Raw genomic sequence first — 22,215 nt, 5'->3', positions numbered from 1 at the left:
TCCCCCCTTGTCCCACATTTGCGTCCCACTCACGGCTCTGGGAGCAGCTGCAGCAGGTGGTAGATCATCTTTGTCTTTTGCATGGAATGACATGTAATGGGGGCAAATGCCATACCTCAAGATGCCAGACACTCCAAATAATAAATCTCCGTCCTGTGCGCTTATCCACAATGTGACTGACATAGTAAACAGAGCAATGGTTGAAGGGGGGTAACATTTGCTTTACTGTATGTATGTTGCCCATAGGTTGAACCTACATTTGATTGACACTTTCACAGAGCGGTAGATGAAGAAGGAAGTCCTGAGGCCCCTCTCTCTGTATATTTTGTATTCAGGGGTGGCTTTTGGCACTGACAAGCTGGGCCCAGGCCCAGGGTGCCAGCCTTCAAAGGTGTGCATGGAAATGTCTGCATGAGGGTAATGCAAACCATAGTTTCCAGCTCATTTGGCTCCACTGATTATGTTAAAAGTGCTTTCATCATTAATATGCCACAGGAAGAACACCTTATAAGCCCCTTTCCTGGTCTTCCCATTTTTTTCTCTTCCCCAGCCCATGACACCACCAACCCATATTCTCCCCCAGCAAATAGTTTTGTGATAGTATGACTGAGCTAAGCTGTGAGTGATTCAGGTGAATTGGGGGAGCTGTTTATGTTCAGACACCAGTCACCACTCAGATATAATCAGCCAGGGATTGTCCTGTGAAAATAAAAGGGCCCTCTTGCTGCCTAATTATATTTACTGGTAACAGCCAGGGTAAAAAATTATTTAAACCAAAGGTGCTACCATGGCAAAGGCCGAATTTGTTTGTATTATATTACATATTAAATAAAAAAGACATATGGAGACAGCTAAAGCTGTCTTTTAGCGCAGATCTAAAAATATGCTTCAATGTTTTGCTTTTTTTATAAATTCAGATGGGCTTACAATTTGTTTAGACATTCAAAATTCTATAAATGTAATGCAAGACGACCGATTCATTGCTTATTTGACTATGACTGGGTCATTCTGAACAAATGTAACATCCTAATGACGTGTGTATTGTGTTGTAGCATTTCCATAGAGTTTTCGTACCTCTTGTCAAGCCCACAGCACTTTCAAGGCAGTCAAGAGAGTCCATGAATGGGAGAAGGGTGTTGGTTGTGAAGACATTTAGGCCCTCATTACAACATTGGCGGTAAATCCCGCTTACCGCCGTGCAGAAGACAGCCAACACACCGCCGCGGCTGCGGAATTCCGCCACAGCTATTACAACTCACAGCTCGGAATCCGCCAAAATCCAGACACCCACACAAGTCCACCACACCAAAGGTCAGTGATAAATTGGCGATAACAAAACTTCCACCTTCACGCCAACAGGAATACGCCCACACTATCATGACCCACAAATCCACGTGGCGGTCTTTCAAACGCGGTATTCCATTGGCAGTACACACCGCTGTGCTCAAAATACACACACATTTACAAAACACTACCACATTGGACAATTCCAAATACACACACCTGATACACATACGCACACCACTCCCACACACCCAATACAATATAAAACACACACCCACATCACCCACAAACCCTTACGACCAGAAATTTAGACGAAGGCCAGAGAGACAGCACAGCAAAGACAACCCCACTATACAGAGGCACACAACACCATCACACAAACACATCCACGCACAAAACACCACACACCCCTAAACATCACCCCACACATCACCTCACACATCACCCACACCACCCCATGGCACCGCAAAGACACCCCAGGTTTTCTGAGGAGGAGTTCAGGGTCATGGTGGAGGAAATCATCCGGGTAGAGCCACAGCTATTTGGATCACAGGTGCAGCACACCACCATAGCTAGGAAGATGGAGCTATGGCACAGAATCGTGGACAGGGTCAACGCAGTGGGACAGCACTCAAGAACACGGGATGACATCAGGAAGAGGTGGAACGACCTACGGGGAAGGTGCGTTCCATGGTCTCAAGACACCACATCGTGGTTCAGAGGACAGGCGGCAGACCCCCACCTTCTCCCCCACAACTAACAACATGGAAGGAGCAGGTCTTGGCAATACTGCATCCTGAGGGCCCCGCAGGAGTAGCAGGAGAAATGGACTCTGGTAAGTCAAATCTTAACTACCATATCCCCCATCCTACCTGCATGCTATCACATACCCCCACCCTTGCCCTCACCCCCATCACTCCAACTCCTCACATTTGTCCCACTATCACAAACCACACATCCCAACACCAAGCCCTGCATGCAACAACAAAGCATGGACACCCATCACCAAAGCATGGCCACTACACATACCCACACAGACCCCTAAACAATTAGCACACAAGGTCCTACACAGGAATGCAAGCACTGGGGTACAGGGTCACCCACCCATTGCACACCATGGCAGACACAGATGCAATAATCATGCCTTTACACCCCTGCAGGACCCCTACCCAACGTCACCGGACAGGAGTTTCCAGACGTGTCCACTCCCCGGACAGAAGAGGCCCACAGTGATGACAGCAGCTCTGTCCAACTGGATCTAGATGACCAGCCCGGCCCATCTGGGACCTCTGGACAGTCGGTTCCCCTCACACTGGCACAAGCCACACCAAAGCCTCCCCCCTCTGGAAACACCAGCACAGCACCCACCCAGTGGGCCCGTACCTCTGTCCCCAGGACACATCAAGCAGCAGTGTGTCCACCACTACAGGGAATCCAGGCTAACCCACCACCCCAAGAACAGCAGGGACCTGGGGACAGTGGCAGTGGGCACATGGTTCAGGGGACAGAGGCCCAGGAACACAGGGGAACTGGGAGGGCTGCTGTGCGACAGGGGGAGGACAGGCCCAGGGAACCCACTCTCCACAAGGCCCTCTCCAACATCATGGGAGCCTACCACCATTCCCAGGAGACGATGGCAACGGTACTGGCCAAGTTTCAGGAGACCCAGCGGCTGCAGGAGGAACAGTATTTGGGGTTCAGGGAGGAACTCAAATCCATCAATACCACCCTGGGCACCATTGTAGGGGTGCTGAAGGAACTCGTCAACACCATGAGGGACACTGTGGCACAACAAGGGGCCCCTGACACTAGCCTGTATGATGAACTGCACACCACCTCCGCTGGCGCTAGTTGACAGGAGGCACCGCCACAGGACCACGACACCAGCACCCCACCCCCTGCAGATGGAGAACCACCCCGCAAGCGGTCCCTGAGATCCAGGACAAAGACAGAGAACAATGCCAAGACCCCTGCCAAGAAATGAGACCACCCTGAATGTCATCCTTTTGTCCCACTTTGTCTCCCTGTCCATCCATCAACTGCCCCAGCTCCACTTCCTATGCCCCGTTGGACAATGCACCTGTGAGACTAATAGACTGGACTCTGACATGGACATTCCTCCACCATCACCCCTGACCATTTTACAATCCCCTTCACTATTTAGCACTTAAATAAACACCCTTAAATCACAAAACTATCTGGAGTCAGTCTGTGCTTTCGCAAATGTGTATTTGCAATAACTGAGGAAAGATGCAATATCCATTGTATGGTCAACATACCTATGCCACACAGCTCTAGTCCATGAGGAAACAAAGCAGATGTCACATAGTGGGACCCACATCTGTGAAATTGAAAGGGAAAGTGAGAACTCAGGGTCCATACACTGGGTGAAAGTGACAGACAGATGAGAGGTAGAACAAGTGTATCAGATGTAGCAGGCAGTGATGTCTTCTTACTGGTGTCTCACTGGAAGTATTGATAAATCACTGTGTTTCTGTTGTCGATATCCTCTTCTTCTGCTTCCTCGTCTTCACTGTCCACAGGCTCCACACCTGCCACAAGACCTCGTTCAGGACCATCTTTCTGCAGAAAAGGCACCTGTCGTCGCAAAGCCAAGTTGTGCAGCATACAGCAGGCCACGATGATCTGGCACACCTTCTTTGGTGAGTAGAATAGGGAACCACCTGTCATATGGAGGCACCTGAACCTGGCCTTCAGGAGGCTGAAGGCCCTCTCTATAACCCTCCTAGTTCGCCCATGTGCCTCATTGTAGCGTTCCTCTGCCCTTGTCCTGGGATTTCTCACTGGCGTCAGTAGCCATGACAGGTTGGGGTACCCAGAGTCACCTGCAAATGTCGAGGGACAACTGTTAGACACACACTAACCCTTAGGGACAACCCCAGACCCAGACACCTAGTCACACTGTATAGGGTCCATGTCCTCACCTAATAGCCACACACGGTGCCTCTCGAGTTGCCCCATCACATAAGGGATGCTGCTATTCCTCAGAACGTAAGCATCATGCACTGAGCCAGGAAACATGGCATGCACAAGTGAGATGTACTGGTCGGCCAAACACACCATCTGCACATTCATTGAATGGTAACTCTTCTGGTTTCTGTACACCTGTTCACTCCTGCGGGGGGGACCAATGCCACATGTGTCCCATCAATGGCACCAATGATGTTGGGCATATGTCCCAGGGCATAGAAGTCACCTTTCACTGTAGGCAAATCCTCCACCTGAGGGAAAACGATGTAGCTGCGCATGTGTTTCAGCAGGGCAGACAACACTCTGGACAACACGTTGGAGAACATAGGCTGGGACATCCCTGATGCTATGGCCAGTGTCGTCTGAAAAGACCCACTTGTCAGAAAATGGAGTACTGACAGGACCTGCACTGGAGGGGGGATACCTGTGGGATGGCGGATGGCTGACATCAGGTCCAGCTCCAACTGGGCACACAGTTCATGGATTGTGGCACGGTCCAGTCTGTAGGTGACAATTACATGTCGCTCTTCCATTGTCAACAGGTCCACCAGCGGTCTGTACACCGGAGGATGCCACCATCTCCTCACCTGCCCCAGCGGACGTGCTCTATGGAGGAGAACAATGAGCAGAGGGTCAGCCAACACTGAGGTACGAAAACACAACTTTATTGCACACATTTTTAAATCCGCTATGTGCCTGTCTTAGTGTGTATGCAAGGCCTAGATATGTGTGACGCATTTAAAAATAATACCATATGGCCCCCTGAAATGGCGGCTGCCTGACCTGTAATGTGGGACAAGGGGATATGAGGTAACTGCGCTGGCGTTGTACACCGTCGCGGTAGGCGGTCGAAGACCGCGGCGCAATCCTGCATTGGTTAACATTGGACCCTATGGGTCCCAGGAGCCTATGACGATTTACGCAGGTGGTGACGGTACGCACCGCCGCAGACGTGACTGCCATTTTCTATCTGTTCACCCACTTGATACCTGATCTTCGACAGGAGAGGACCTACACTGCAAGTGCTGCTGTGACCTCAGTCTGGAAGAGACAATGGCTCATGTGTCTGGGGAAAGGGCCCCTGCCTTCACCACAGAGGAGTTGGAGAAACTAGTGGATGGGGTCCTCCCCCCGTACACGCTACTCTACGGTCCTCCAGACAAACAGGTAAGTACACTGTGAGCATGCTGTATGGGCAATGCCTGTGTGGAGTGGTGTGGATGGAAAATGGGTGAGAATGAGGCGTGCATGAAACAACAGTGAGTGCATGTGCGTCATGGCAAGGGTAGGAATGCGGGCCAATGACTGTGACGGTCCGGACGGTTATATCTTCTCCTTTTCCCCTGTACTATTCCTGTAGGTCAGCGCCCATCAGAAGAAGGATATTTGGCGTGCCATCGCCAAGAAAGTCCGGACCCTGGGGATCCACCACAGACGGAGCACCCACTGCCGTAAAAGATGGGAGGACATTCGCTGCTGGAGCAAGAAGACGGCGGAGGCCCAGCTGGGGATGGCCTGCCAACGTGGGAGGGGTGCCCGTCGCACCATGACCCCCCTGATGTTCCGGATCCTGGCAGTGGCGTATCCGGAGTTGGATGGGCGCTTGAGAGCATCACAGCAGCCACAAGGGGGTGAGTACACTCTCATTCAGCTGAATCAGCGTGCATTGGAGGTGTCTGGGTGGTGGAGGTGGGCTGTGGGTTCCCCTAGGCCAGGGCGAGTTTAGTAGGCAAGGTCCCTTCGTAAGGCAGGCCATGTGGCACCCCACCCCACCAGTGTTCAGAGCCAAATACACCTAGTCAGGCTCGTGTGACTTCCATGTGTGCAGCAATCGGGCATAGGCCTTGTACCCCATGTCCCTGTGATTAATTAGGGAACTCTAAATGCACGGCGTAGTGCAGAGGGCTTCTGTGTCTGTAGTGTCCGCCAACGGTAGCGGTACTGCATGCACTGAACATGTCTTTCTTCTGTCTTTCACCCCCCTTTTTGTGGTCTCCCTGTTCTTGTGTGCAATAGCATCATCAGGCGGAGGAGCAGTGGCACCGGAGCAGGAGGGAGCTGCATCCCACATGGCCCTGGAGGGCGAGACAATGGAGTCTGAAGGCACCAGTGGGACGGAGGGCGAGGGGAGCTCCACGGTGGGGACAGGAGCTGAGACCAGCGACACGGACTCCTCCTCTGATGGGAGCTCCCTTGCGGTGGTGGGCCACTCTGTGCCCCCCGCATCTATAGGTACAGCCGCCACCCCCCCTACCAGCACCGCCCTCCCAGCAGCCCCTCAGCGTGTTTCCCGTGCCCGCTCACCCAGGAGGGTGGGCATCTCCTTCGCCCCAGGCACCTAAGCCCCTGCCAGCCCTGCTGCCCTCAGTGAGGAGGTCATTGACCTCCTCAGATCCCTCACTGTTGGGCAGTCTACCATTCTGAATGCCATCCAGGGTGTAGAGAGGCAGTTGCAACAGACGAATGCATACCTGGAGGGCATTCATTCTGGTCAGGCAGCCCAACAGCGAGCGTTTCAGACTCTGGCCTCAGCACTGATGGCAGCCATTGTCCCTGTGTCTAGCCTCCCCCCTCCAACTTCCTCCACCCAGACCCAAACCCCTGTACCTCAGCCTATCCCAAGCACACCATCAGACCAGCATGCACACACCTCAACACACAAGGGAAGCCTTGGCAAACATAAGCACCACACATCCCACAGGCACTCACACCAGCATCATACCCATGCAGACATACCAACATCCACTGTGTCCCCCTTCTCCTCATCTCCCTCCTCCCTCCCAGTCACGTCTCTACTCACACCTGCATGCACTACATCTTCAGCCACTACGTCCATCACCAGCACACCCATCACTACACACCGCTCACGTGCACTCACCACCCTCACTACCATTCACACATCCCCTGTGTCCTCTCCCAGTGTGTCTGTGAGCCCACCTCCCAAGGTACACAAACGCAGTCACACACCCACCCAACAGCCATCCACCTCACGACAGCCTCCAGCCCATGCACCTTCACCCAAAGTCAGCAAACGTACACCTCCTACAACTACTACCTCTTCCTCCACTCCCAAACCCCCTCCATCTACCCGTCCCAGTGTGTCTAAAAAACTTTTCCTGTCCAACCTTGACCTCTTCGCCTCACCTCCCCCACCCCTTCAGTCCCCTAGGGCACGCCTTTCCAGGTCCCAACCCAGCACCTCAGCCACCACATCAGCGGGAACAGTGGTGCCAGCAGTAACCGGCTTCTGGAGTGCGCCAAGCAGCAGGGCAGCCAGTGTGCCAAGGAATCAGACCATGGACAGTCCCCCACCTCAGAAGCATAAGAAGTTGGCCACTGCCAGGAGGGAGAAGGGCAAAACACCTGCCACCAAGGGCTCTCCCAGGACTACAGTTGGGAGTGGGAAGACAGCTGCGCCACCATCCAAGGTGGGGAAGGGGCACAGAAAGAAAGGGAAGTCACTGCCAACCTGCACGGCGGATAAGACCGCCACCAGCACCTCTTCCCAGGACACCGCCGCCACCAGCACCGCTGCCAAGGACACCGCTGCCACCAGCACCACTGCCAAGGAGACCGCCGCCACCAGCACCGCTGCCAAGGACACGGCCACCACCAGCACCGCTGCCAAGGATACCGCCGCCACCAGCACCGCTGCCAAGGACACCGCCGCCACCAGCACCGCTTCCCAGGACACCCCCGCCACCAGCACCGCTGCCAAGGACACCGCGCCACCAGCACGCTCACTGAGCCACCCACCAGCACCGCAGGCCAATGAGCGCCGCAAGCACCGCCGCTACTGAGGCCGCCACGAGCAGGATGAAGCACTCTGGGCACCAAGCCCTCTCAAGAACCAGTGGAGATTCACATCCACTACCTCAGTCCTTGGCAGGATGAAGCACTCTGGGCACCAAGCCCCCTCCAGAAGCAGTGGAGATTCACATCCACTACCTCTGTCCTTGGCAGAATGAAGCACTCTGGGCACCAAGCCCACTCCAGAACCAGTGGAGAATGACATCCACTACCTCTGTCCTTGGCAGGATGAAGCACTCTGGGCACCAAGCCCCCTCCAGAACCAGTGGAGACTGTTATCCACTTGAGAGACTGTGGCATTGCACTCCCCAGGATAAAGCAGTGGGCAACCCACCCAGTGAAAAGACTTGTGAGACTGTGGCATTGCACTCCCCAGGATAAAGCAGTGGGCAACCCACCCACTTGAGAGACTTTTGAGACTATGGCTTTGCACTCCCAAGGATAAAGCAGTGGACAAACCACCCACTGGAGAGACTTGAGAGACTGTGGCATTGCACTCCCCAGGATAAAGCAGTGGGCAAACCAATCACTGGAGAGACTTGAGAGACTGTGGCATTGCACTCCCCAGGATAAAGCAGTGGGCAAACCACAAACTGGAGAGACTTGAGGGACTGTGGCATTGCACTCCCCAGGATAAAGCAGTGGGCAAACCACCCACTGGAGAGACTTGTGAGACTGTGGCTTTGCACTCCCCAGGATAAAGCAGTGGGCATGGAGCCCCCTTGTGGATCTGGGGTTGTGCACTCATCCGGCTGAGGTGCCCCCCTTCCCTTCCCCCTGAGGTACCTGTTGTATTTCTATCTGATGCCCCTGCAGTGTTCTCTCCGTTTTGATCGGGTATCTTGTGTGGGCTTCGCCCATGCATTTTGGGCCCAGTGGTCCACGGACTATGTATGTGCAGTACATGGACTTGAATTCTTGGTGTATATATTTGTTAATAGTGTATATATATATTTTCGAGTACTGGATTTTAATTGATTACAATCATTTCCTTTTGTCTTTGCATTCTTCCGGGGGGGGTGGGGGGGTGTAACTGTAATGTGTCAACATGTATTTGTGTGTGTGTTGTAGTGGGTGAGGGTGGGGGTGGGGGTGTTGCGTGTGTGTGTCACTCGCTTATCCCTTCCCCCTCCCCTGTGTCGTAGGTGCAGTAGTCACGTGGTCTTCGCCACCGGCGTTCGTGCTCCTGGTAGAGGAGCAGGAAGACAAAGGCAGGTAGAATATGGAGTTCTGGCTCCAAGGCGTCCTGGTTCCTCGTGGGGTGTGTAGAGGTGAACGTTTTGCCTTCCAAGTCCTGTTTCTGCCTGTTGAAATAGTGTGGGCGGTACATTGTCTTCCGCCTGTCTGTTGGCGGTTACCGCTGCAGTGTTTGTTTGTACCGCTGTGGCGGTTAAAGTGGCTGTCTATGTTGGTGGTTTCCGCCATGGTCGTGATTCCATTTCTTTTTACTGACGGCCTGTTGGTGGTTTTACTGCCGCTTTAACACCGACCGCCAGGGTTGTAATGACCCCCTTATTTTTGTTGACTTTTGCGGTCTTCTGTGAGGCCTGTAGCCTTTGTTCCAGACTTGGTGCAGCAGCAGCATGTAAGCACATCTTAAGCAGGTGGTTATGAGCAAAGGAGTGCGAGAGTAGAATCAAAGGAAGAGTGTACAAACCTGTCACACATTTTGGACTAGGAGTCTATTAGGTCTTGCATTTGGCAAAAAACAGGTCTTTATTTTTCTTTTGAATTCTCAGTGATTTTTTATGTGCTTATTCGCGTTGGTAGCACAGTCCAAAGCTTGTAAGCCTTTACCTAGAAGGAGATTGTGGGAATGTTGGTCCCTTACCATGAATTTCGCAATGGTCAGTTAAAAGGGCTTTTATGGACATTCTTCGTGCCACCGGTAGCTAGTGAAGAGCTTTGCAAGTGGAATAATGTGATCCTGTCTTTTTCGGGTAAGGACTTGTCTGACTGCTGAATTCTGTATTCCTTCCCATTGGCACAGTCTAGATGGGATATTACTACGGTCAGTGATGTCTGTATTGTGTGTGAAAGACAAGGGTTGTAGAAGATACAGTAAAATATTCTCATCGTACAGAACAAGTTTCTTGTCACTTTGTTGTTTTGAAATTAAAGCGATAAGTTCTAATCCATGATTGTGCAACGTCACTTTAACTGTCATTGCTCAAGACTGTCAAATGTCCCGGAGCCAGAAGGATACAGGACTGTGATTTTACTAGAATCTGCAAGTGAGTATTTCTGTTTTAGAGAAGTTAAGTTTGAGGCGACTCTCAAGCATCCAATGTTCCACTACCATTAGACATTTGGTGAGTCTGGAGGTTATGATGTGGAAAATCAGTTTCAGTTTTAAGAGGATCTCAGAATTATCAGCATAGTTGTAGCATGTGAGATAGCAAGAGTTCAATAAGTCAGTCAGTCAATCAGTGTTTGACTGATTGATAGACACTAAAGGCCTGATTTACAGTTTGGAGCAGGATATTCAGTCCGCCATATTATGATTCCATTACAGCCTATGGAAATCGTAATATGGCAGACAGGTAATCCATCATGTTTGTGACAGAGTAACCCCTCCGCCAAACCCTAAATCAGGTCCTAAGTCAAGAAAAGGAGCTAGGCAAAATATAAAACAATAGGGGTGAGATTGCTAAGCTTTGTTGTCAGGATTTCATTCCATAAGAGAGTCACAAAAGAGATAGGGATTCCCTTTCTCAAAATTATATCCGTTCAACTCTTCCATAAACATCCTTGTCGAAGTGTAAGCCCCTGTGTAAATCACAGGATCACCTGATTTAGGCAAGGAGCCGAGTTGACTCTCCAGAAGACTGGGCAATGGTATCTTTGAGCCACATGACCGATGAATACCTCATGTGTGCAAACTTCCTAGCTTAAGATTCCACTTCCAATTGTGATAAAGCATATTTAACCACAATGCACTCATAGTACTTTGCTGGCTACAATTTACAGCTCCCTCTTACTTCTTCCACCCGACCTTTCGCCCCTGCACCTTTCTTGTTCCAGTCCACCTTTTCAGGTTTCACTCTGCCAATGTGCCTTCCTATACTCTTGTCTTTGCTGTTTATTTGTTGTTTGTCTACCATCTGGTTGTTGCTGCCTCGAAGAGTTCCCTTATCTTCGGCTTTATGGAAATCAGCGTTGGTATTCTGGTCAACATCTGGTCTCATCAATGTCTCTCCCATCTTCAGGGATGATACTCATCATATTGGCGATAGGTATTCTGATGTGCAAGTTAATACTTTTTATTGCATGCTCATTGGCTTTATGGCACTTACTATATCTACCCAAAACTCACAACATTTCCTTCCTGAGTGTTATTCATTGTACCAGTATTCTGAAAGATGCCATTTCAAGCAAGTTCTTCCCAGTCATGTCATATCACAGCAAACACTTCTTTACTATCGCTACCCCTTTCCTGTTTCCCCCTTCTTTCTATTTCTCAAGTCCTGAAGCTTGGCGACTTGTTCATGGCACCAGTTTTCTAACAGATGTAATTTCAAGCAAGTTCTTCCCAATGATGTCTCATCACAGCAACCACTTCCATACTATCTCTACCTCTTCCCTGTTTCTCCCTTCTTTCTCTTTCTCGAGTCCTGAAACTTGGCAACAGCCATATCTTTGGCCAAAGCTTGACACATGTGGGATGGTTATTAGTCAAGTGCTGTGTGAGAAGTTAAAAGAAGTAGTGCATCAAGTTAAGACATATGCTTAAATATGATTTCATTTTTTTTTAGCTCAGTGCCCTGGATACCAGTGTCAATGTCTGTAGGAACGTACACTCATTTTGGCATAGTTAGCTAAACTTTTTGCCGGTTATCAGTATGCTTTGAGTATTTTCATTGGGATCCTGCAAACCAGGACCCCAGTGAATGTGCTCTCTCCCTCTAAATTTGGTTCCTTAGGACTTTGCACACCCCACAGTTGGCATACTGGTGCCCCCACATAAGTCACTAGTATATGGTACTTGGGTACCCAGGGCATTGGGGCACCAGGGGTTCCCCAAGGGCTGCAGCATGTATTATGCCACCCATGGGAGCCCAAGCAAAATCTGTCTGCAGGCCTGCCATTGCAGCCTGCATGAAAAGGTGCATGCACCCTTTCACTACAGGTCACTGCACCAGGTCACTGTAAGTCACCCCTATGGTAGGCCCTCCTAGCCCAGAGGGCAGGGTGCAGGTCCCTGTGTGTGAGGGCACCACTGTATGAGTAGAGGTGCCCCTAGGAACTCCAGCCCCATTACACTGGACTTCCTTAGTGCAGGTAAGCCATTTTTATCTGTGTACTGGACACCTGTGTCCAGCTACATAATGGTAACTTCAAACCTGAGTATGTTTGGTATCAAACATGTCGAAATCATACCCTCTTGGGGCTCCTTAGAGGACCCCTAGTATTGCTCCTACCTGTCTTCTGGGGTTTTCCAGGCAGCCCACGCTGCCTCCCATCGGGCAGGTTTCTGCCCTCCTACTGCTCGACCAGCTCAGGCAGAAGGCGGCAGAACAAAGGATTTCCTGTGTAGCACCCTCTCCCTTGGAAATAGTTGTGAGAAGGCTTGGGGGAGTAGCCTCCCCAAGCAACCAGTATGCTAGGCATGTCAGAATCATACTCCAATACTATTGCCAGTATTGGTTGTATGATTCCACACACTCTGGGGGCTTCTTAGAGGACCTCCAGCTTTGCTCCTACCAGTTTGCAGGGTTTTCCGAGGCAGCCCGCGCTGCTGCCATCCTACAGAGAGGTTTCTGCCCTCCTGCTGCTTGACCAGCTCAAGCCCAGGAAGTCAGAACAAAGGATTTTCTTTGGGAGAGGGAGGGTAACACCCTCTCCCTTTGAAAATAGGTGTTACATGGCTTGGGAGGGGTAGCCTCCACAAGATACTGGTATGCTATGAAGGGCACATTTGGTGCCCTCCTTGCATAAACCAGTTTGTACCAGTCTAGGGAACCCTGGTCCCTGCTCTGGCATGAAATTGGACAATGGAAAGGGGAGTGACCACTCTCCTGCCCATCACCACCCCAGCGGTATTGCCCAAGGCTCCTCCAGGTGGCCACTTGATTCTGTCATATTGAATCCATGGTGGGCAGAAGCTCCTGGGAGAATCTGAGTGGCCAGGTCAGGCAGGTGATGTCACAGCCCCCTCCTGATAGGTGGTCACCTTGCAGGTGACCAAGACCCTTTTTTTAGGACTATTTAGGGTCTCCCTCTTGGGTGGGTCCCCAGATTCAATATGCAAGATTCCAGCAGGATTCCATCATTTACTTCCTCTTCTCACCACCGGAACCGCGACTGGACTCTTCAGGAACCAACAATCTGCAACTTCAGTGATGACTCTGCTTTACAACATTATTTACCCAGCTCCTTCCAGCAACTGGAACATTTCCCCGGCTGTGCATTCTCTGAGGTCAATGAGACTTCAGCCTGCACCAAGAAGTAAGAAGGAATCTGTCTTGGCGTGAAGGAGTCACTCTCCTGCATCTGCAGACACCAACTGCAACGACGACCAGCTGCGTGGATCTTCTCTCCCCTGGAGCTGCATGGATCCTGCATCACAGGTGGTGGTCTGGAGTGGTCCTTTTGGTCCTCTCTGCCAGCTGTCTAACTTGGGAGACGTTAAGCTCTTGCCTTTCCTTGCAGGACAGTACTCCTGTGCACAGAGACTCTTGCAGCTACCAAAGCTTGTTTGCTCCTGCTCCAAGGGATCTTCAGGCTTCGTGCAGCCCCAGCACTTCTCTCTGCTGCTCCAGGGACATGGGACTCCTCTTCAGGTGTGCTGAGTGCACCTCACTGCGACTGCTGTGCCTGCTGCCAGTGGTTTACCTGTGGGGGGCTGCCTCCTCTTCTTGTGACTCTCCCAACTGCTGAGGGTCGTCAAGGATTACCCTTCTTGGGTCGAGTCCACTGGACCTTTCTGATCCTCTCTAGCCTTGCAATTCATCTTCTTCCTCTGTTGCCTTTGCCAAGGCTTGTTGGTGGTTATTCAGCACCACTGACCCACTGCAACTCAACAGCCAACCTGGAGCACCATCTGCATCACTTCAGGAACTCTTCATCAGCTCCTGTGCTGCGCAGCTGGTCTTCTTCGCCCCCCGTCGACCTGGTCCTGCATCTACAAAAGGGTGGGTAGTGGCTACTGCGACCACCGGTCCCTTTATCATGAACTGAACTTGGTCCCCTTCCTTTGTAGGTCCTCTTCTGCCAGAATCCACCTTTGGGTTCTTCCGGTCTTGTCTGGGTCTTGCACTATCATTTTCCATAGTCAACCTGTTAGTTTTGGGGAAAACCAGGTACTTACCTCTGCTCTCCTGGTCTCTGAGGGTCACTCTGCTACTCACCTCTTGGGGTTTCTAGTTCCTCCAGCTCCCCTTTAAGGATTCCACATCCTTGGGTGGGGGACTGTTTCTTGCATTCCACTTTCTTAGTATATGGTTTGACCCTCCACTAGGGCCTACACTATATTCTATTGCTTTTGCCAATGCCTATTGCTTTTTATGCTCTTTACTGATTGCTAATGTGTATATAATAGTGTGTTCACTTACCTCCAGTTGGGGGGGGCTGCCTAATAGTATTCTAGTGTTTGTGTTATAAATAATAAAGTACCTTTATTTTTGTAAACCTGTGTGGTTCGTTCATGTGTGATAGTGCTGTGTGACTATTGCGGCATTACATAATCTTTGCATTTCTCCTAGATAGGTCTTGGCTGCTCATCCACACCACAGCTACCTCTAGAGAGCCCTGGATTCCTAGACACTGCCTACACCTCACTAATAGGGGATACCTGGACCTATTATAAGGTGATAACACCATAAGTGCTCACCACACACACCAGGCCAGCTTCCTACAAAGTCTTTAGGCTAATTATTAGTAGTTGACTCTATCAAATGTAGATGGTAGGTTGAGTAGAATTAGAGCTGTAACACAATTAATGTGTACACAGTTTTCAAGGTTATCCCACATGGAGATCAGTGTTGATTCTGTACGTCTGCCAGGTTGGACACCAATCTGTGTCTCATATAGTAATCTAGGTTATTCAATGAAGGATGTGGTCTGGGAGAAATTGTCTTTGAGATAAGTTTACCCAGATAATTACCACTTGATATTGGTTTGTAGTTTGCTGTGTCAGTTTGTCAAGTTCATGTTTCTTTAGGGTTAGTGTAATGAAGGATGTTTTCAGGTTTCATGGAAGTTTATGAGTTTATAAGGAAGTATTAATGATCTCTCTCATAGGTATGACAGCAGGGGGATGCAGGAGAAGGATTTAGGAGGGCAATGATCTACTGGAAAATCAAGCCATGTTTATGTCTTTGATAACATCTTTAGTTTACATTTCAACTGGAAGGCTGAATGAGCATCCCATAGGTTGTGTGTTCGGTGTTCTGTTTTGGCAGAGTAGGTAATGTAAGACTGTCATTGTTTGTGAGAGTCAAGGTGAATACCATTTTCAAAGAACTGTTTCAATAAGGTGTTGCAGAGAGCTTAAGAGTGTTCACAATCATTAAGGTCATGGCAGTATTACAAAAAACTTTAATTATTTTGAAAAACACTTGAGAGATGTAGCAACAGTGATATGTTTTATTAAATTAGATTTATTGACCTTTTGTGTATTGGGATCGCTTGCCCTTTTTTCCACCTGTACTACCCTTTGAGCCAATTTTGAAACAGAGATTGTATGTTTTCCTTCTTGTTCTTTTGTGGATATGGTTTCTGTTTTGGTAGTTTTTATAGTTTTATTGTTTGGTAGTTTTATTGGAACTGTTGTAAATGCCTTTCGTGCCCAAGAGCAATGAGGAAGAGATTTCTTCTTGTAGTACGTGTAGCTCAAAGTTCTCCAAAGGTATGGTGGTAATGATTGTACCCAATAGTAAGGGAGCTTGGATTGCCAAAGGCAGGCTGAGCTTATTTTGAATGATGTGCTGGGAGCACAGAACAGTACACGAGTTTCCTATGCCTGAGATTAGACTCTTGTGGATGAAAATAGCACCAAAGGTATGGCCTCTTGATTGAGTGATCCAGTAACCAATAGACAAAAGTTTCACTGTTACTGAGTATTTATGATTTCTGGTTTAATGTTTTCTTATCAAACCTTTGTTGAGATTACCATGGATGCAGAGATCTCGTGCCCCTTTAAAATATCCACTATTGATTCTGTTAGCGAATCAGTGAAGGGGAGGTTGATGTTTAAGGGAGGAGGTTGCCGAGAATGTCGTCGGTGGAGGACAGAGGACAAGCATAAGTTTGCATTCTGAGATAGTGAGAACAATAATTTAGGATGATGGCAGTCTAGTTTTTGGACAACTGCATATTTTTGTTTGTGGCAGTTGCTAATAAATCTATTTCTTCTTGACCGCATGAAATGAATAGGTAATCCAGCATGGTTAATGTAGTTTCCACACATGGGTGATTCGTGCCTGTCTGCTGAAGTGTTCAATTACAGACGTTGGCAGTAGATGAGAATCTGAACTTCATAGTTCTTTATCATCCATTGTCAGAAAATGTTAATCTCTCGCTGTTTATTTAGGTAATGCAGAACAGTGCTCCCCTCAAATGCAAATGGAGGGCTTTTGGAATGACATGCATTGCTTTGAGCTCCACAACATTGCTATGTTGCTGATTCTTCACTGGAGATCAGCAAACCTGATGAGCAGATTCCTCCATACAAGCCCTTGACCTTGTTTGAGAGGTACCCATTGTAATAGTTATAGACGGTACTGGGACTAAACGTTTTCTGCCCACCCATAATTTTTTTGGCCCACCATTCCAGAAAATTTACCACCTTGTCTATCACAACCAAATCGTCCCTGTTCCCAAGACACCAACCATTCACTGGTGAGCACATTTTGGATTGGAATGTAAAACCAAAATTAGTCCTAACCTAACCCTGTGTTTGTCATCAGATAATATATGGATTCGCACTCACTGCTCCTCCTTTCAGAGACATGATCTATATTTCTCCTTTCAGAACAATTCTCATTCATCTCCAGACTACACCAACAGGATGCACACCGTGGAGCATGCCACCAAGTGACAGGAAGCCACAGAGAATGCAGAACACCACTACAAGACTAGTCTTTACCATTAACATCATGTTGAGTTTTGCCCCAACACTGGCCATGCCTAAATGGGTAAAAGGCTACGTTGTCAGCAGCACCTGATAGTACCAATCAGTAAAAGGTGTTATAATGGTGGATCGCCTTGGTACAGCAGTGCATTTAGGACAACGTTTACTACAAATGGAATTCATAAACAGTGGGTCTCACCAGTTCCCCTGTCAAGAAAAGACCAACTCAAGCCTCTAAATAATAAAGTTCATATTCCAGTCACCTAGCTCACCCTAATTAACTGGGAACTGGAGTTTACCTACAGTGAATCTGCGTTTCACAATTCCACATATCAGCTCAACAATGAACCTGAATCTTGAATTTAGCAGGAGGTATATTTAGAAAGTGGAACAAATAATGAGGGACTAGAACCATCTTGGAAAGTGCCATCTATCCCATCGCTGTGAGGGTCTCAATTATGTTTCTGTCTACGGTCTTGGAACGGTCATGGTATATCTATAAGTATGTCCAGATCCTTCAATATTTGAAGCAGAGCCCACTCACTCATATCGACAGCTGGCAAAATCAGCAACATGCATGATTGTTAGAAAATGGGTCTCTAATGGCAGAAGTATGCACCCTGTCCAAGTAGGGACCACATTTGTAGTCAGGGTAAGCCAGACACACACCCTAAATTATCCTGTGCTCACCCTCTGGTAGCTTGGCACAGAACAGTCAGGCTTAACTTCACAGGCAATGTGTGAAGTATTTGGGCAACACACACACACACACACATACACACACACACAGTAACACAATGGAAACACCACAAAAGCTCCAGTTTAGAAACATAGAGTATATTTATCTGAGTAAAACAAGATTAAAATGACAAAAATCCAATCGTAGAAGTCAAGATATGAATTTTTAAAGATTAAAAGTGAAATAGTGCTTAGAAGTCACTGGTGATCAAAAGGTTACTTGGGGTCGTGAGGGGCCGGTGCAAACACAAGGTTCAGGCCAACTGCGATGGAGGGTAGGCTGGCTACAGGTCCCAGACAGGTTCTGCTAAAATAGTGCCTTCAATGGAGCCTTTGTTGATGTTGAGAATCCACTGTGTTGTCGTCGGACCGTGCAAAGGGGGTACCACGTCATAGATCTCCATTGAATTTAATGGAAACGTGTCGACATGGAGCCATGCCGAACATTGTTGTGGAGCTGAGTAGATTGTGAATCCGATGTCCGTCGGTGTCGAAGGAGCAATGCAGCGGAATTTCTCATGCACTTAAGGTGATGCATCTGTTTTTGCAGACATCAGCTGTAGAAGCCACGTCTGAGGACCAGGGCTGGAGGGGGCTCCTTAGGCAACTGTAGGACTCACAGATGGCAGAGTCTAGCAGCACCAGGAGAGTTGATGTGCCTGAGACTGCTGAAGAACAGAGGCACACTAGCAAGCCCTTGGAGACACTGTGGGTTCAGCAGGATGGGTCCAGTCCTTGTCCTCAGCCGGGCAGAGATCCGCAGGCAGCAGGGCCCTGCAACTAAGCAATGCAGAGGAGCAGTTCCTTGAAACAGTCAGTCCAGGTGGAGTGGATGTGCTTACAACACAGCAGTCTTTACTCCAGCAGAGTTCTCCCCAAGTCCAGTAGTGATCTGATTTTAGGGGGTCAGGGCCCCAGTACTTATATACCCAAAAGTGTCTTTGAAGTGAAGGTGACTTCAAAGCAGCCCCTTAAAGTGCATAGGTCCCCTTTCATCCCAGCCCTTGCTTTAGACTACCAGTAGGGGGGTAATTAGCCCTTTATGTGGGTACAGGCACTTCCCTATTGAAGTGTAAGTGTGAGCTCCCCTCCACCCTTCCAGCCCATGAAGGCCCACCAGAATGCAGATGAGTCCTTTGTCACAACCACCCTCCATGTGATTGTGGCTGTGTGGAGGGAATGCACAAAGCGTAGATGTCACCTAGCCCAGCTGCAGACACAGAGCAGTAAGAGCAGAGAAATGCCCACTTTCTAAACTTAGTATTCTGAAAAAGTAATGTTAAATCCGACTTTACTATTAAAAAGGATTTATCGTTGCCATTCCAATGATATGAAACATGATGTAGCCAGTCCTTTCTGATCAGAATAAATATATATTAAGGAATTCCCAATGCTGGCCTATGACAAAAGTAGGCCTCACTGTAATGAAAAACAATGTTGGGAGTTTTTTTATCACAAGGACATCTAAAACTTAAAAGTACATGTCCTACTTTCTACTTACATAGCACCCCGCCCTATAGGCTAACTAGGGGCTTCCTTTGGGGTGACTTATATGTAATAATAGGGGAGTTTATGGCTTGGCAAGAGGTTTTAAATGTCAAGGCTCTGCAGTGGAGGCTGTGGGACATGTTTACAGTGCTACTTAAATGGGTGGCACAATTGGTGCTGCAGGCCCACTAGTAGTATTTAATTTACTGACCATGGGTATATGGTATTCCACTTTACAAGGGACATTCAAGTAAATTAAATATGTCAATTGTGGATACACCAATGTTACCATGATCAGGGGAGAAGCACATGCACTTTAGCACTGGTTAGCAGTGGTAAAGTGCTCAGAGTCCTAAGGAGAGCAAAAAGATGCAGTGAAAAACAGGGGGTGAAATGCAAAACGTCTGGGGTAAGATGACCCTAAGGATGCCAGGTCTAACAATGATGTAACCATGTTAACCATTAAATCAGACATGCTAATAAAAGTCTCCAAACTTGATAGGACTTAAGGTCTTCAAATACATTACAAATGCACAGACGCATATCATGTGTGGACAGTGAGATGGAATGTTCTTATCCATGCATGGGCCAGTGTGGGGACAGTGGACAACCCTGCCTTGTCCCCCTCTGCACACGCCAGGTGCTGGATATAACAGGACTGTTCTTTATTCGAGCAGTTAGATTTGCATATAAAAATGTTATCCAGTTATGTACTTCGTTTCTGAATCTCATTTCACTGAGAACAATGAATAGATAGTCCCAACTTAGTGATTCAGTGCTGCCTCTACATTTGTTGCGGCCATTACTGCCAGGAGAGCTGTCAGTAATGGATAGGCCAATATATGATATAATTAGTTGAAGTACTTCAGTTTGCTACAAATCCAGACTGGAGTTGGTGCACCATGTCCAATAGCAGCTTAGATATCCTGTTCGCCAGAACTTTCCATGATATTATGCAATCTAAATTAAGCATTGACAAAGGGTGGTACGCACATGGGTACACTGTATCATTATCGAGTTTCATAATAGTCACCACAATCACCTCCCTCTGAATGGCGGACAGCCAACCACATTCTTTTGCACCAACATACCTTCGCCCTGAACCAGAAGGTCCTGATATGTTCCATACAGTTCAGGAGGCAGTGAGTTGCTTCCTGATGTTTTACCTCTTGCCAACCCAATAATACAATTTCTAAGTACCTGGTCCGCCACTGGGTTGTCTAGTTCTCTACCTGCCTTTTTATTAGCCAAGCAAGAAGTCAACCTGCCCTGTTTCCCTCTTCAGGCAGTTTGGCGATGCATTATCGGTAGTCATGTAGCCTCCGGCTTTCTAACATCTCTGAATAGTGTATTCACAGTTTCATCAATTTTTACTAATCCTGTTGGCTAGTCTGCCTCTCTCTCTAGTTACTTTATTTTCTTCCTCTAACCTTCCATTCTCCCTTTATAGTTTTTTTTTCTGGCTCCTCAAATGAACAGAAACACATCCTTCACTATCACTTTAAACGCTTCGAACTTGGTCTGCCCACTCTGTGGATCCTACATTTTTCAGATAGAAATGACAATTGCCTCTATCAAGTCACCCCCAAAAACTCCAACTCTAACAGATTCCACCTGCATTTACCAAGATGGAATGCTTGTCTTACATTTACCCCAAGTATTTTGCTTCCTCAACATGACCCAGTAAGTGCATAGAACCACATCAGGTTTGGAGTGTATGTTGAGTATTAGGGAATAATAGGACTATTCCATTTCCCTTGGGTGTATCTCAACACATCAATGAAATTCCAGCTTTGGATCACTGTGCTGAAACATAACAGACAGAGCCTGGGGTCTTAGCCTTAATAAAGGCGTGGGGAAATTACTTGTCCTGGTTCACGTTTAATACATAGTCAAAATCTGCTCACCGGATAGTTGGAGTATGCAGAAAGCATGTGAGTTGATTTCCAAGGTGGTAAAGAAAGTCATCCTGCATTGTGTTTTAAGGCATAAATATACACCATTATCACAGAATCACAATTAAGGCAGCCCTCAACCATGGCATATTGAACCTCCATGTCATTTTGTTCAATTGGATAAGGGACTTGAGGTCTAAACCACATCAATGCTCCTTGGTATATGACCAGTCAGTGATGTGCTTGGAACATGTTTCCTTCCCATCTGGTCAATTTTGTTTCTTGAAGTAAAGCTACATCCACTATTCAACAGGGCACGTAAGAGTATATTTTATGTCTGTTAATTGGGGTCCTGTAGGAAGTTGGCTCTCTATATAGTGCACTTGAAATTAAGTACACTGTGCAGACAGTCCCGTGTATCTCCAATTGGTATCGCAGAGGCAAAAGTAGATAGGACTAAAACTCTACTCATGATAGTGTGGGTGAGCAGTTAGGCTTATCAGAGGGTAGTGCTAAGCCTCTGTTGTACTCACAGAGGCAATAAATGAGACACACTGAAAGAATAAATCTGAGACCAATTTAGAATAATAGTTATTTTTATATATGTTTTAAACCCAAGAACTATGTAATCAGGTAAGTAGACTTTTAAGCCCGAATACTTTCCAGTTGCAAAAATATACAGTGCAACTAAAGAGTTTACCCCCACCCCCACCGCCACCACGCACGTCTTCAATATGACGCTGCCACCCTCAACACCGGCCACTCTCCCGCCTGCCTTCAAGCCTCCCAGCAGACCCTTCTCCTGCCGGAACTGCACCTCCACCAGCCTCCACGCCAACGACCCACCCACCAAGGCAAGGCAGGATGAAATCATCTCAGATGTATCCTCCTCAACACCCGCTCCGTCCACAAGCACGCAGTTTAGCTATGGAATCT

The sequence above is a fragment of the Pleurodeles waltl genome, chromosome 9 (assembly GCF_031143425.1).
Source record: "Pleurodeles waltl isolate 20211129_DDA chromosome 9, aPleWal1.hap1.20221129, whole genome shotgun sequence".
Taxonomy (NCBI): Eukaryota; Metazoa; Chordata; class Amphibia; order Caudata; family Salamandridae; genus Pleurodeles; species Pleurodeles waltl.
Note: the sequence above shows the minus strand (reverse complement) of the source record.